Source organism: Triticum dicoccoides, chromosome 2A (genome assembly GCF_002162155.2).
Source record: "Triticum dicoccoides isolate Atlit2015 ecotype Zavitan chromosome 2A, WEW_v2.0, whole genome shotgun sequence".
Lineage (NCBI taxonomy): Eukaryota > Viridiplantae > Streptophyta > Magnoliopsida > Poales > Poaceae > Triticum > Triticum dicoccoides.
In genome coordinates, this window is record NC_041382.1 from 307,696,619 (window position 1) to 307,713,039 (window position 16,421).

The following is a 16,421-nucleotide window of genomic DNA, read 5'->3' on the forward strand; positions in this document are numbered from 1 at the left end:
GCCGCCACTCTGCCCGGTCGCCGCGCGCTGCCGATCCCGCTCGCTCGCTGCTTCCCGCCGCCTAGCGCCTCCCCGTCGGTGACCATCGCCGCCCGCGCCTCGCCTCCCGCTCACCGGAGCTCCTCTCCGCCGCCGCCGCACCACCGCGTGCCTCGCCGCCGCCCCGCTCCCTCGCTGGCACCGAGCCGCCCAGCGACCTCCGCCGCTATCACCGTCGGCTCGCTTTCCACCACCACGCCGTCCCCGGCCTTCGCCGGACTCCCTCCGCCCTCGCCGGAGCGAAGAACCTCGCCGGAGACCTCGGGAGCCGTCGCTGCTACAGCGCCCGCACCAGATCTCAGATCTGGAAATCGGGAGTTGACTTTCTCCTCCCGAAACCCTAACTTTTTGGCATCTTCATCGCATCATTACTCTTCATCCATAGCTCCGATTCGTGCGTGTAGCATATCAAAATGTTCGTCTCGACGAGGACATCATTTCATCTCATTGCATAATTTTCATTTGAGCTCATCTTGATGCCTGAAATGCTGTTGGAAGAGGGTTATCTGAGTAATTTGTCAGACCTGTTTCAGCAAATGGCCTTTTGTCATTTTTGCCATGATTAATGTGTGCATGCTATGATCCTGAGCTCTACATGTGTTTTGTTATATGTCATGCCATATTTATAGTGGTGCTTGCCATGTATTTTTGTGATCTTTGTGGTGACTAGCGCAAGCTTGCAAAGTAGCGTAATCGGTAATGCTGATTTCGTGGACTTAGAATTTCACTAAGTCCTTGTTCTGTTTTTGTTGTTATGACATATGTTCATGTTGTTTCCTAGTGATCCGTGCCTCTTTTGAGGATGATCAGTAAGGATGTTTTGTTGACATTGTGGTGCTCTATCCATCCATGTCTTTGTTTGCAATTATGGAGCACCCTAGCTTGAGTCAATCGAGCTCTACTTTTGCTATAAAATGTTCCTGGTAGATTGTTAACATGTTTAGCGATTTTGCCGAGGTTGTTGCTATTGATCCATGCATGCTATGATGTTGTTCTTGCCATTTATAGCTTCTATGCCATGTATTCTTGATGGGTGTATGCTTAGTTTGTCATGCCATGCTCTGTAGTGAGTGCATCGAGCTCGTAAACATGCCTACTTGTTAACTGTTTTGCATGCTCCAGTTTTTCACCAAGTCTGAATCTGTTTGTGTTATTGCCATGTTCACATGCTTGCAATTGTATTTTCTGATCCCTTTTGTCTCAAGGTCACTAAGTTACTTTTGTTAAGTGCTTTGAGTAGCTTCATGCCATGCCTTGCTTTGCCATGTTAAGTTCCTGTAGCATGTAGTTTTCATGCTCTAATGTGTGCTTCCTGATGATAAATTCCAGACTTGTGTTAATTTCACTAAGTCTGAAACATGTTATCATTTGCACTTTTGCCATGCTTGTTTGAACCTGTTAATGAGTGAATTTGCCGTAGCTCAGTGTTCATCTTTTTTTAAGATTCTTGAGTGGATCCCTGCCATGTATTTTGTTGTCATGTTTGAGTGCTGTAGCATATTTATATTGATGCATTTAGTTGGTCACTTGCTGTTTATTGCAGAACGGTGCCATATTTGTTTTGCTTGCCATTTCCAAACTGTGCATCCGATTCTGGTGATCTTTATATCGATTTCAACCGAAATCAACTCCTCTTTCCAGTGGAACTCTTGGATTTCCAAGTTGAGGTCATGTTCAATCATTCCTTTCGAATTCATGCATATGCATCGCATACCGCATCCCGCATATCATACCATGTTCATGTGTGGTTTGTTTACTATGTTGTGTGCTTCTTTCCGGTGTTGCTTCTGCGGGTTGGTTCCGGTAACGTCGCGTTTGTGATTACCCGTTCGTCTACGTCCGTGTGTCTTCTTCATGGACTCGTTCTTCTTCCTTGCGGGATTTCAGGGAAGATGACCATACCCTCGAAATCACTTCTATCTTTGCTTGCTAGTTGCTCGCTCTTTTGCTATGCCTATGCTGCGATACCTACCACTTGCTTATCAAGCCTCCCATATTGTTAAACCAAGCCTCTAACCCACCTTATCCTAGCAAACCGTTGTTTGGATATGTTACCGCTTTGCTCAGCCCCTCTTATAGCGTTGTTAGTTGCAGGTGAAGATCGGAGCTTGTTCCATGTTGGAACATGGATATTTTGTTGGGATATCACAATATCTCTTATTTAATTAATGCATCTATATACTTGGTAAAGGGTGGAAGGCTCGGTCTTATGCCTGGCGTTTTGTTCCACTCTTGCCGCCCTAGTTTCCGTCATATCGGTGTTATGTTCCCGGATTTTGCGTTCCTTACACGGTTGGGTTATAATGGGAACCCCTTGACAGTTCGCCTTGAATAAAACTCCTCTAGGAAGGCCCAACCTTGGTTTTACCATTCGCCACCTAGCCTTTTCTTTCCGTTGGGTCGGCCAGCCCAAGGGTCATCTTTATTTTAACCCCCCCCCCCCGGGCCAGTGCTTGTCTAAGTGTTGGTCCAACCCAGAGCACCGTGCGGGGCCGTCCCTTGGAAACTTGGGTTACGTTGGCTCATGTACGCTTAGCTTATCCGGTGTGCCCTGAGAATGAGATATGTGCAGCTCCTATCGGGATTTGTCAGCACAGCAGGTGGTCTTGCTAGACTTGTTTTACCATTGTCGAGGATGTCGTGTAACCTGGATGCCGAGCCTGATCGGATTGTCTTGGGAGAAGGAATATCCTTCATTGACCGTGAGAGCTTGTGATGGGCTAAGTTGGGACACCCCTGTAGGGTTTTGAACTTTCGAAAGCCATACCCGCGGTATGGGCAGATGGGAATTTGTTAATGTCCGGTTGTAGAAAACATGAAGTTGACCTTAATTAAAATACATCAACCGCGTGTGTAGCTGTGATGGTCTCTTCTCGGTGGAGTCCGGGAAGTGAACACGGTGTTGGAGTTATGTTTGACGTAGGTTGTTTTAGGATCACTTCTTGATCATAGATTTCTCGAATGTGCTTTGCCTTCTCTTCTCGCTCTCATTTGCGTATGTTAGCCACCATATGTGCTAGTCGCTTGCTACAACTCCACCTCTTACCTTTTACCCTTCCTATAAGCTTAAATAGTCTTGATCGCGAGGGTGTGAGATTGCTGAGTCCCCGTGACTCATAGATACTTCCAAAACCAGTTTGCAGGTGCCGATGTTACCGAGCAGGTGACGCAACCAAGCTCCAGGAGGAGCTCGTTGAAGATCTTGTCCTTTGTGTTGTTTCGTTCTAGTCGATCAGTAGTGGAGCCCGGTCGGGTCGATCGGGGATCTGTGTAGCATTGGGGTAGTCTTCTTTCATTTTGGTTCCGTAGTCGGACCTTGATTGTATCTGATTGATGTAATGCTTTACTCATATAATTGTGTGAAGTGGCGATTGTAAGCCAACTATGTATCTCTTTCCCTTATGTATTACATGGGTTGTGTGAAGATTACCTCACTTGCGACATTGCTTTCAAGGCGGTTATGCCTCTAAGTCGTGCTTCACCATGTGGGAGATATAGCCGCATCGAGGGCATTACAACTGGACACTAGACCAATGATTGCTCAGAGTTGAAGAATAGTAATGGAAATGGAAGCTCTGGGAACAAGCCCAACCCCTTCACTAGAGGACAAGTGAACCACGTTAACGTGGAGGAGGTTGAAGATCAGCCAGATGCAGTTATAGGTAAGTTTTTGATTAAGTCATTTGCTGCAATAGTTCTTTTTGATACTGGTGTATTGCATTCATACATATCAAGGGGATTTGTGGATAAGTATAAGTTGCCCACCAAAGTTCTTAAGACACCTATGTTAGTAAGCTCACCTGGAGCGGAGTATATGGCAAGAAGCGGATGTTTTCAGATGCCATTGACCATAGGTACGCATGTTTTAAAGGATATATGCCCTAGAGGAAATAATAAAGTTGTTATTTATATTTCCTTATATCATGACAAATGTTTATTATTCATGCTAGAATTGTATTAACTAGAAACTTAGTACATGTGTGAATACATAGACAAACAGAGTGTCACTAGTTTGCCTCTACTTGACTAGTTCATTGAATCAATCATGGTTATGTTTCCTAACCATAGACATGAGTTGCAATTTGATTAATGGGATCACATCATTAGAGAATGATTTTATTGACTTGACCCATCCGTTAGCTTAGCACGATGATCGTTTAGTTTGTTGCTATTGCTTTCTCCATAACTATACATGTTCCTATGACTATGAGATCATGCAACTCCCAAATACCGGAGGAACACTTTGTGTGCAACCAAACGTCACAACGTAACTGCGTGATTGTAAAGGTGCTCTACAGGTGTCTTCGATGGTGTTTGTTGAGTTGGCATGGATCAATATTAGGATTTGTCACTCCGATTGTCGGAGAGGTATCTTTGGGCGCTCTTGGTAATGTACATCACTATAAGCCTTGCAAGAAATGTAGCTAATGAGTTAGTTACGGGACGTAGCACTACGGAACAAGTAAAGAGACTTGCCGGTAATGAGATTGAACTAGGTATTGAGATACCCACGATCGAATCTTGGGCAAGTAATATATCGATGACAAGGGGAACAACGTATACCGTTATGCGGTTTGACCGATAAAGATCTTCGTTGAATATGTAGGAACCAATATGAGCATCCAGGTTCCGCTATTGGTTATTGACCGGAGACATGTCTCGGTCATGTCTACATAGTTCTCGAACCCGTAGGGTCCGCATGCTTAACGTTCGGTGACGATCGGTATTACGAGTTTATTTGTTTTGATGTACCGAAGGTAGTTCGGAGTCCCGGATTTGATCATGGGCATTATGAGGAGTCTAGAAATGATTGAGACGTAAAGATTGATATATTGGAAGCCTATGTTTGGACATCGGAATAGTTTCGGGTGAAAACGGGAGTATACCAGAGCACCGGGAGGTTACCGGAACCCCCCGGGAGGTATATGGGCCTTAGCGGAAGAGAGGGGAAAGAAGCAAAGGAAGGGGGTGCGCCCCCAAAGCCCAATCCGAATTGGGAAGGGGGCCGGCACCCCTTTTCCTTCCTTCGTCCCTCTCCTTCCTTCTCTCCTAAAACCAACAAGTCAAGGGGGCAATCCTATTCCTGGTGGGAGTAGGACTCCCCTTGGGGAGCGCCTAGGAGGTCGACCCCCTCCCCCTCCTTCACTCCATTATATACGGGGCAGGGGGCACCCCATAGACACACAAGTTGATCACTAATCTTTTAGCCGTGTGCGGTGCCCCCTCCACCATAATCCACCTCGGTTATATCATAGCGGTGCTTAGGCGAAGCCCTGTTCCGTCAGCAACATCATCACTGTCATCACGCCGTCGTGCTGATGAAACTCTCCCCTGGAGCTCTACTGGATCGTGAGTTCGCGGGACGTCACTGAGCCGAACGTGTGCAGATCACGGAGGTGTCGTACCTTCGGTGCTAGATTGGTCGATCGTGAAGACGTACGACTACATCAACTGTGTTGTCATAACGCTTCCGCTTACGGTCTACGAGGGTACGTAGACGATACTCTCCCCTCTTGTTGCTATGCATCACCATGATCTTGCGTGTGTGTAGGAAAGTATTTGAAATTACTGCGTTACCCAACAGTGGTATCAGAGCCAGGTTTATGTGTAGATGTTATATGCATGAGTAGAACACAAAGGAGTTGTGGGCGTGGGTATATACATATTGCTTGTCGTCACTAGTTGATTCTTGATTCAGCGACATTGTTGGATGAAGCAGCCCAGACCGACGTTACGCGTACGCTTACGCGAGACTGGTTCTACCGACATGCTTCGCACACAGGTGGCTAGTGGGTGTATGTTTCTCCAGCTTTAGTTGAATCGGATTCAATGCACATGATTCTTTCTGAAGATCAAAAAGCAATCACTATACCGCCTTGTGGTTTTTGATGCTGAGGTAAGAACGGTTCTTGCTCAGCCCATAGCAGCCACGTAAAACTTGCAACAACAAAGTAGAAGACGTCTAACTTGTTTTTGTAGGGCATGTTGTGATGTGATACGGTCAAGACATGATGCTAAATTTTATTGTATGAGATGATCATGTTTTGTAACACAGTTATTGGCAACTGGCAGGAGCCATATGGTTCTCGCTTTATTGTATGAAATGGAATCGCCATGTAATTGCTTTACTTTATCACTAAGCGGTAGTGATAGTCGTAGAAGCAATAGTTGGCGAGACGAAAATGATGCTTCGATGGAGATCAAGGTGTCAAGCCGGTGACAATGGTGATCATGACGGTGCTTTAGAGATGGAGATCAAAGTCACAAGATGATGATGGCCATATCATATCACTTATATTGATTGCATGTGATGTTTATCCTTTATGCATCTTATTTTGCTTAGTCCGGTGGTAGCATTATAAGATGATCTCTCACTAAATTTCAAGGTATAAGTGTTCTCCCTGAGTATGCACCATTGCTACAGTTCGTCATGCCGAGACACCACGTGATGATCGGGTGTGATAAGCTCTACGTTCACATACAACGGGTGCAAGCCAGTTTTGCACACGCGGAATACTCACGTTAAACTTCACGAGCCTAGCATATGCAAATATGGCCTAGGAACACTGGAGATCGAAATGTCGAGCGTGAATCATATAGTAGATATGATCAACATAGTGATGTTCACCATTGAAAACTACTCCATCTCACGTGATGATCGGACATGGTTTAGTTGATATGGATCACGTGATCACTTAGATGATTAGAGAGATGTCTATCGAAGTGTGAGTTCTTAAGTAATTTGATTAATTGAACTTTAATTTATCATGAACTTAGTACCTGATAGTATTTTGCATGTCTATGTTGTTGTAGATAGATGGCCCGTGATGTTGTTTCATTGAATTTTAATGCGTTCCTAGAGAAAGCTAAGTTGAAAGATGATGGTAGCAACTACACGGACTGGGTCCACAACTTGAGGATTATCCTCATTGCTGCATAGAAGAATTTTGTCCTGGAAGCACCGCTAGGTGACAAACCCGCTCCATGAGCAACGCCAGATGTTATGAACATCTGGCAGAGCAAAGCTGATGACTACTCGATAGTTCAGTGTGACATGCTTTACGGCTTAGAATCGGGAGTTCAACGACGTTTTGAACATCATGGATCATATGAGATGTTCCAGGAGATGAAATTAATATTTCAAGCAAATGCCCGGATTGAGAGATATGAAGTCTCCAATAAGTTCTACAGCTGCAAGATGGAGGAGAATAGTTCTGTTAGTGAACATATACTTAGAATGTCTGGGTACCACAACCACTTGACTCAACTGGGAGTTAATCTTCCTGATGATAGTGTCATTGACAGACTTCCACCAAGCTACAAGAGCTTCTTGATGAACTATAATATGCAAGGGATGGATAAGACGATTCCTGAGCTCTTCGCAATGCTAAAGGCTGCGGAGGTAGAAATCAAGAAGGAACATCAAGTGTTGATGGTCAACAAGACCACCAGTTTCAAGAAAAAGGGCAAAGGGAAGAAGGGGAACTTCAAGAAGAATAGCAATCCAGTTGTTGCTCAAGTGAAGAAACCCAAGTCTGGACCTAAGCCTGAGACTGAGTGCTTCTACTGCAAAGGAACTAGTCACTGGAAGCGGAACTACCCCAAGTATTTGGCGGAAAAGAAGGATGGCAAAGTGAAAGGTATATTTGATATACATGTTATTGATGTGTACCTTACTATTGCTCGAGTAGTGCCTTGGTATTTGATATTGGTTCAGTTGCTAACATTTGCAACTCGAAACAAGGGCTACGGATTAAGCGAAGATTGGCTAAGGATGAGGTGATGATGCGCGTGGGAAATGGTTCCAAAGTCGATGTGATCGCCGTCGGCATGCTATCTCTACATATATCTTCGTGATTAGTTTTAGACCTAAATTATTGTTATTTGGTGCCAGCGTTGAGCATGACATTATATCTGGATCTTGTTTAATGCGAGACGGTTATTCATTTAAATCAGAGAATAATGGTCATTCTATTTATATGAGTAATATCTTCTATGGTCATGCACCCTTGATGAGTGGTCCATTTTTACTAAATCTTGATAGTAGTGATACACATGTTGATAGTATTAAAGCCAAAAGATGCAAAGTTGATAATGATAGTGCAACTTATCTGTGGCACTGCCGTTTAGGTCATATTGGTGTAAATCACATGAAGAAACTCCATTCTGATGGACTTCTGAAATCACTTGATTATGAATCACTTGGTACTTGCGAACCATGCCTCATGGGCAAGATGAATAAAACTCCGTTCTCCGGAACAATGGAGCGAGCAACAGATTTATTGGAAATCATACATAGTGATGTATGTGGTCCATTGAACATTGAAGCTCGCGGCGGATATCATTATTTTCTCATCTTCAGTGATGATTTGAGCATATATGGGTATATCTACTTGATGAAACATAAGTCTGAAACATTTGAAAAGTTCAAAGAATTTCAGAGTGAAGTGGAAAATCATCGTAACAAGAAAATCAAGTTTCTATGATCTGATCGTGGAGGCGAATATTTGAGTTATGAGTTTTTATTTCATTTGAAACAATGTGGAATAGTTTCGCAACTCAGGCCACCTGGAACACCACAGTGTAATGGTGTGTCCGAACGTCGTAATCATACTTTACTAGATATGGCACGATCTATGATGTCTCTCACTGATTTACCGCTATCATTTCGGGGTTACGCTTTAGAGACAGCTGCATTCACATTAAATAGTGCACCATCTAAATCCGTCGAGATGACACCTTATAAATTGTGGTTTGGCAAGAAACCCAAGTTGTCGTTTCTTAAAGTTTGGGGCTGCGATGCTTATGTGAAAAAGCTTCAACCTGATAATCTCGAACCCAAATTGGAGAAACATGTCTTCATAGGATACCCAAAGGAGACTGTTGGGTACACATTCTATCATAGATCCGAAGGCAAGATATTCGTCGCTAAGAATGGATCCTTTCTAGACAAGGAGTTTCTCTCAAAAGAAGTGAGTGTGAGGAAAGTAGAACTTGACGAGGTAATTGTACCTTCTCCCTTATTGGAAAGTAGTTCATCACTAAAATCAGTTCTAGTGATTCCTACACCAGTAAGTGAGGAAGCTAATGATGATGATCATGAAACTTATGATCAAGTTACTACCGAACCTCGTAGGTCAATCAGAGTAAGATCCGCACCAGAGTGGTACGGAAATCCTGTTCTGGATGTCATGTTACTTGACCATGACGAACCTACGAACTATGAGGAAACGATGATGAGCCCAGATTCCACAAAATGGCTTGAAGCCATGAAATCTGAAATGGGATCCATGTATGAGAAAAAAGTGTGGACTTTGGTTGACTTGCCTGATGATCGGCAAGCCATAGAGAATAAATGGATCTTCAAGAAGAAGACTGATGCTGCCGGTAATGTTACTGTCTACAAAGCTTGACTTGTTGCGAAAGGTTTTCGACAAGTTCAAGGAGTTGACTACGATGAGACCTTCTCACCCGTTGCGATGCTTAAGTCCGTATGAATCATGTTAGCAATTGCCGCATTTTATGATTATGAAATTTGGCAAATGGATGTCAAAACTGCATTCCTTAATGGATACCTTAAAGAAGAGTTGTATATGATACAACCAGAAGGTTTTGTGGATCCAAAAGGTGCTAACAAATTGTGCAAGCTTCAGTGATCCATTTATGGACTGGTGCAAGCCTCTTGGAGTTGGAATATATGCTTTGATAGTGTGATCAAAGCATATGGTTTTATACAGACTTTTGGAGAATCCTGTATTTACAAGAAAGTGAGTGGGAGCTCCGTAGCATTTCTTATATTATATGTAGCTAACATATTGTTGATCGGAAATGACACTAAATTCCTGAATAGCATAAAAGGATACTTGAATAAGAATTTTTCAATGAAAGACCTCGGTGAAGTTGCTTATATATTGGGCATCAAGATCTATAGAGATAGATCAAGACGCTTAATTGGACTTTCACAAAGCACATACCTAGATAAAGTTTTGAAGAAGTTCAAAATGGATCAGGCAAAGAAAGGGTTCTTACCTATATTACAAGGTGTGAAGTTGAGTCAGACTCAATGCCCAACCACTGTAGAAGATAGAGAGAAAATGAAAGGTGTTCCCTATGCTTCAGCCATAGGCTCTATCATGTATGCAATGCTGTGTACCATACCTGATGTGTGCCTTGCTATAAGTCTAGTAGGGAGGTACCAAAGTAATCCAGGAGTGGATCACTGGACAGTGGTCAAGAACATCCTGACTAAGGATATGTTTCTCGTATATGGACGTGACAAAGAGCTTGTCGTAAACGGTTACGTCGATGAAAGCTTTGACACTGATCTGGATGACTCAAAGTCACAAACCGGATACGTGTTTTTATTAAATGGTGGAGCTGGCAGTTGGTGCAGTTCCAAGCAGAGCGTCATGGCGGGATCTACGTGTAAAGTGGAATACATAGCTGCTTCGGAAGGAGCAAATGAAGGAGTCTGGATGAAGGAGTTCATATCTGATCTAGGTGTCATACCTAGTCCATCGGGTCCAACGGAAATCTTTTGTGACAATACTGGAGCAATTGCCTTGGCAAAAGAATCCAGATTTCACAAGAGAACCAAGCACATCAAGAAACGCTTCAATTCCATCCGCAATCAAGTCAAGGAGGGAGACATAGAGATTTGCAAGATACATACAGATCTGAATGTTGTAGACACGTTGAAGAAGCCTCTCTCACGAGCAAAACATGATCAGCACCAAGAATCCATGGGTGTTAGAATCATTACAATGCAATCTAGGTTATTGACTCTAGTGCAAGTGGGAGACTGAAGGAAATATGCCCTAGAGGCAATAATAAAGTTGTTATTTATATTTCCTTATATCATGATAAATGTTTATTATTCATGTTAGAATTCTATTAACTATACAGTTTGTTTCTATTGCTTTCTCCATAACTATACATGTTCCTATGACTATGAGATCATGCAACTCCCGAATACCAGAGGAACACTTTGTGTGCTACCAAACGTCACAACGTAACTAGGTGATTATAAAGGTGCTCCACAGGTGTCTTCGATGGCGTTTGATGAGTTGGCATGGATCAAGATTAGGATTTGTCACTTCGATTGTCGGAAAGGTATCTCTGGGCCCTCTCGGTAATGTACATCACTATAAGCCTTGCAAGAAATGTAGCTAATGAGTTAGTTACGGGATGTAGCATTACAGAACGAGTAAAGAGACTTTCCAGTAACGAGATTGAACTAGGAATTGAGATACCGACGATCGAATCTCGGGCAAGTAACATACCAATGACAAAGGGAACAACATATATCGTTATGCGATTTGACCGATAAAGATCTTCGTAGAATATGTAGGAACCAATATGAGCATCCAGGTTCCGCTATTGGTTATTGACTAGAGACATGTCTCGGTCGTGTCTACATAATTCCCTTACCCGTAGGGTCCCCACACTTAACGTTCGGTGACGATCGGTATTATGCGTTTATGTGTTTTGATGTACCGGAGGTAGTTCGGAGTCTTGGATTTGATCACAGACATGACGAGGAGTCTCGAAATGATCAAGACGTAAAGATCGATATATTGGAAGCCTATGTTTGGACATCAAAATAGTTCCGGGTGAAAACGGGAGTATACCGGAGCGCCGGGAGGTTACGGGAACCCCCCGGAAGGTATAAGGGCCCTATTGGCCTTAGTGGAAGAGAGGGGAAAGTAGAAAAAGAAGGGGGCGCACCCTCCCAAGCCCAATCTGAATTGGGAAGGGGGTCAGCCCCCCTTTTCCTTCCTTCTTCCCCCTCCTTCCTTCTCTCCCAAGACCAACAAGGCAAGGGGGGAATCCTACTCCCGGTGGGAGTAGGACTCCCCTTGGGGCGCGCCTAGGAGGCCGACCCCCTCCCCCTCCTCCACACCTTTATATACGGGGAGGGGGGGCACCCCATAGACACACAAGTTGATCATTGATCTTTTAGTTGTGTGCGGTGCCCCCTCCACCATAATCCACCTCGGTTATATTGTAGTGGTGCTTAGGCGAAGCCCTGTTTCGGTAGCAACATCATCACCGCCATCTCGCCGTCGTGCTGACAAAACTCTCCCACGAAGCTCTACTGGATCGTGAGTTCACGGGACGTTGCCGAGCCGAACATGTGCAGATCGTGGTGGTGTTATACCTTCGGTGCTAGATCGTTCGATCGTGAAGACGTACGACTACATCAACCGCATTGTCATAATGCTTCTGCTTACGGTCTACGAGGGTACATAGACGATACTCTCCCCTCTCATTGCTATGCATCACCATGATCTTGCGTGTGCGTAGGAAATTTTTTGAAATACTGCGTTACCCAACATGTTTTCCCCTCAGACCTAATAGTCTTGGAGTCACAGGGATTGGATGTGACACTAGGCATGGATTGGCTATCAATGTATGGAGGAAAAATCGATTGTGCTAGTAAGTCAATTCTACTCACCACCCCGGAGGGAAAAAGGATCAAGTATGTGTCTAGGCATGTGCCAAGGAGGACCCAAGTGAATTCTCTCTCGGGAGTTGTTCAGGAAGAAGTGTCTGTTGTGAAGGATTACCTGGATTTATTTCTAGAGGAATTACCAGGCATGCCACCAGATCGAGACATAGAGTTTTTGATAGAGTTGTTGCTAGGCACCGGACCAATGTCGAAGAGACCGTATTAGATGCCCGCAAATGATCTGGAGGAAATTAAGAAGCAGATTAAGGAGTTATTGGAGAAAGGTTATATCCGACCAAGTTCATCACCGTGGGGAGCCCCAGTGCTCTTAGTTGAAAATAAGGATTGATCTTTGAGAATGGTTGTGGATTATCGGGCATTGAATGAAGTAACAATCAAGAACAAGTACCCACTACCGATGATCAATGATCTGATGAACATTTTCACACAGAAGGAGTTGAAGCTCGGGCAGAGGAGATGGTTGGAGCTAATAAAGGATTACGATATGAAGTTGCATTATCACCCAGGAAGACCAATGTCGTAGCAGATGCTTTGAGCCGCAAGTGATAGAGGAAAAGGTGTCCCGTCTTTCGATGAGATGATGGCTATCGTTTTGGAGGAACTCGACTTTGACGATCCGACTACAAACGTGCGAGGACGTCGCGCCTTAGCAATCGCTAAACCAACTCTGAGAGGTTATTGACCACGCCAAAGCATGATCAACCTGACCACGAAGGTCTCGTTCCTGCAGGCAAACAAAGAATAAGCAAGAAACTAAGATTGCAATCTGGATATTGCGAATATAAGAGGAAAGCTTTATTGATCAAAGGTGGGGTTCTGTGACGCCTTTGTGTGTTCGTTGAACACGAATGAAGTACGCGAAGTTGCAGCAGTGGCAAACTTTAATCTAAACAAAACCCAAAGTCTAAACGACGCCCTAAGGGTTGTATATATGGAGGAAGAGGGGGGAATTTCGTGGCCCTTGGAGGAGGGGTCCGAAACCAACCCTAACTTTTGTTTGCCCACACATACGAACTCTAAAAACAGCCTATACTTAAGTATTTCGAAAATACACGGGCCTAGCCCAATAATAAGGTGACGCGGCACCTAGAATAGCCTCTGGACGAAATTTATGAAGTGGCATCTTGTATATTTCGTCCAAGGCTTCATGCACTCCTTATGGTGTCTTCAAGTCCTAAAATCCTCACTTGTAACTCCGTTCTTGTTCCCCTTCCGCATGCCATCATCTCCATGCTTGGTCTTGCTCCAGTGTTCATCCCTCTTATCCATGACATGCCATTCATTTGTAAGCAAAACAAATGTATCCAATTTAGGCAACATCATATTCTCATGAACATTAGAATCATTACCAAGAAACGAAAGTACCTGGTAATTTAATTGGCGTGCGCGAGCTCTAGTAATTGGTCCAGTATGTATAGCAGCAGGGGTTGTGGGTGTAACAATGGTATTGATGTCCTCATCATCCTCCCCTTCTTGAAATGAAGTCGTCCTCGACGGAAGCTCATCTTCCTCACCCAAATAAGGCTTCAAATCTGCAATGTTAAAAGTGGGACTAACCCCAAAATCTGCAGGCAACTCAAGTTTATATGCATTATCATTTATTTTATCTAACACCTTAAAAGGACCATCAACACATGTCATTAGCTTTCATTTGCACAAATTAGGAAATCTATCCTTGTGCAAATGTAACCAAAAAAGATCTCCAGGTGTAAACACAACATGTTTTCTACCCTTATCTCTAGCAAGTTTATATTTAGCATTCATACGCTCAATGTTTTCCTTAGTTAACTCATGCATTTTTAAAATGAATTCACCATGTTCTTTAGCATCAAAATTAACCTTCTCCGAAGATAGAAGAGGCAACAAATCAATAGGTGCACGAGGTAGGAAACCATACACAATTTCAAAAGGGCACATCTTAGTAGTAGAACGCAATGAACGATTATAAGAAAATTCAATATGAGGCAAGCATTCTTCCCACATTTTCTTATTATTCTTCAAAACAGCCCTAAGCATAGTAGACAATATTGTATTGACTACTTCACTTTGTTCATCAGTTTGGGGGTGACAAGTAGTACTAAAAGCAGTTTAGTCCCCAACTTAGCCCATAAACATCTCCAAAAGTGGCTAAGAAATTTAGTATCATGATCTGAAAAAATAGTATTTGGCACACCATGCAAGTGAATAATTTCACAAAAGAACAAATCGGCAACATGAACAACATCATCGCTTTTATGACATGGTATGAAGTGTGCCATTTTCGAGAATCTATCCACGACAAAAAATATGCTATCCCTCCCCTTATTTGTGCGAGGTAAACCTAAAACAAAGTCCATAGATATATCCTCCCAAGGAACACTAGGTACATGCAAAGGCATATATAAACCATAAGGATTGAGTCGTGACTTAGCTTTTTGACATGTAGTGCAGCGAGCAACAAAACGCTCAACATCACGTCTCATCTTTGGCCAAAAGAAATGTGTAGCAAGTATGTCCTCTGTCTTCTTCATGCCAAAGTGTCCCATTAATCCTCCTCCATGCGCCTCCCGCAACAACAAAAGACGAACAGAGTTAGCTGGAATGCATAGCTTGTTAGCACGGAACACAAATCCATCATTAACGACAAACTTTTTCCACGTTCTTCCTTCTTTACAATTCTGCATTACATCTTTAAAATCAGCATCATGCACATATTGATCTTTGATGGTCTCCAAACCAAATATTTCGAAGTCAAGTTGTGAAAGCATAGTATAGCGACGAGACAATGCATCAGCAATAACATCTTCTTTACCCTTCTTGTGTTTAATGACATAACGGAAAGTCTCAATGAATTCAACCCATTTAGCATGTCTACGATTCAGTTTAGCTTGACTTTTAATATGTTTCAACGATTCATGATCCGAATGTATAATAAATTCTTTGGGCCATAAATATTGTTGCCATGTTTCTAAAGTCCGAACAAGAGCATATAATTCTTGATCATAAGTACAATAATTTAGACTAGGCCCACTCAATTTTTCAGAAAAGTATCCAACAGGTTTGCCATCTTGTAATAACACACCTCCTAATCCAATTCTGCTAGCATCACATTCAAGCTCAAAAGTCTTATTAAAATCAGGAAGTTGGAGTAAAGGAGCATGTGTCAACTTATCTTTCAATACCATGAAGGCTTCTTCCTGTACGGTACCCCAAACAAAAGGTACATCCTTCTTTGTAAGCTCATTGAGAGGTGCAGGAATGGTGCTGAAATCTCTCACAAAACGCATATAGAATCCAGCGAGGCTAAGAAAACTCCTCACTTGTGTGACCGTTTTGGGCTGCGGCCAACTCTCAGTAGCTTCAATCTTGGCTTTATCAACTTCAATTCCCTGTGGAGTAACAACATAGCCAAGAAAAGATACTCGGTCGATGCAGAAGGTGCACTTCCCAAGGTTACCAAACAAACGTGCATCACGTAGAGTAATAAAAATAGCACGTAAATGTTCCAAATGTTTGTCCAAAGATCTATTATAAATCACTATATCATCAAAATTGACTACCACAAATAGTCCAATGAAAGCACGTAAAACTTCGTTCATTAGTCTCATGAAGTACTAGGTGCATTAGTTAACCCAAAAGGCATGACTAACCACTCATATAATCCAAACTTAGTTTTAAATGATGTTTTCCATTCATCTCCCAATTTCACACGAATTTGATGGTATCCACTACGCAAATCAACTTTGGAGAATATTGTAGAGCCACTCAATTCATCAAGCATATCATCTAGCCTAGGAATAGGATGCCGATAACAAATAGTAATATTATTAATGCCTCTACAATCAACGCACATACGCGACGTACCATCCTTTTTCGACACTATAATTATAGGAACATCACAAGGACTAAGGGATTTGCGTATATAACCTTT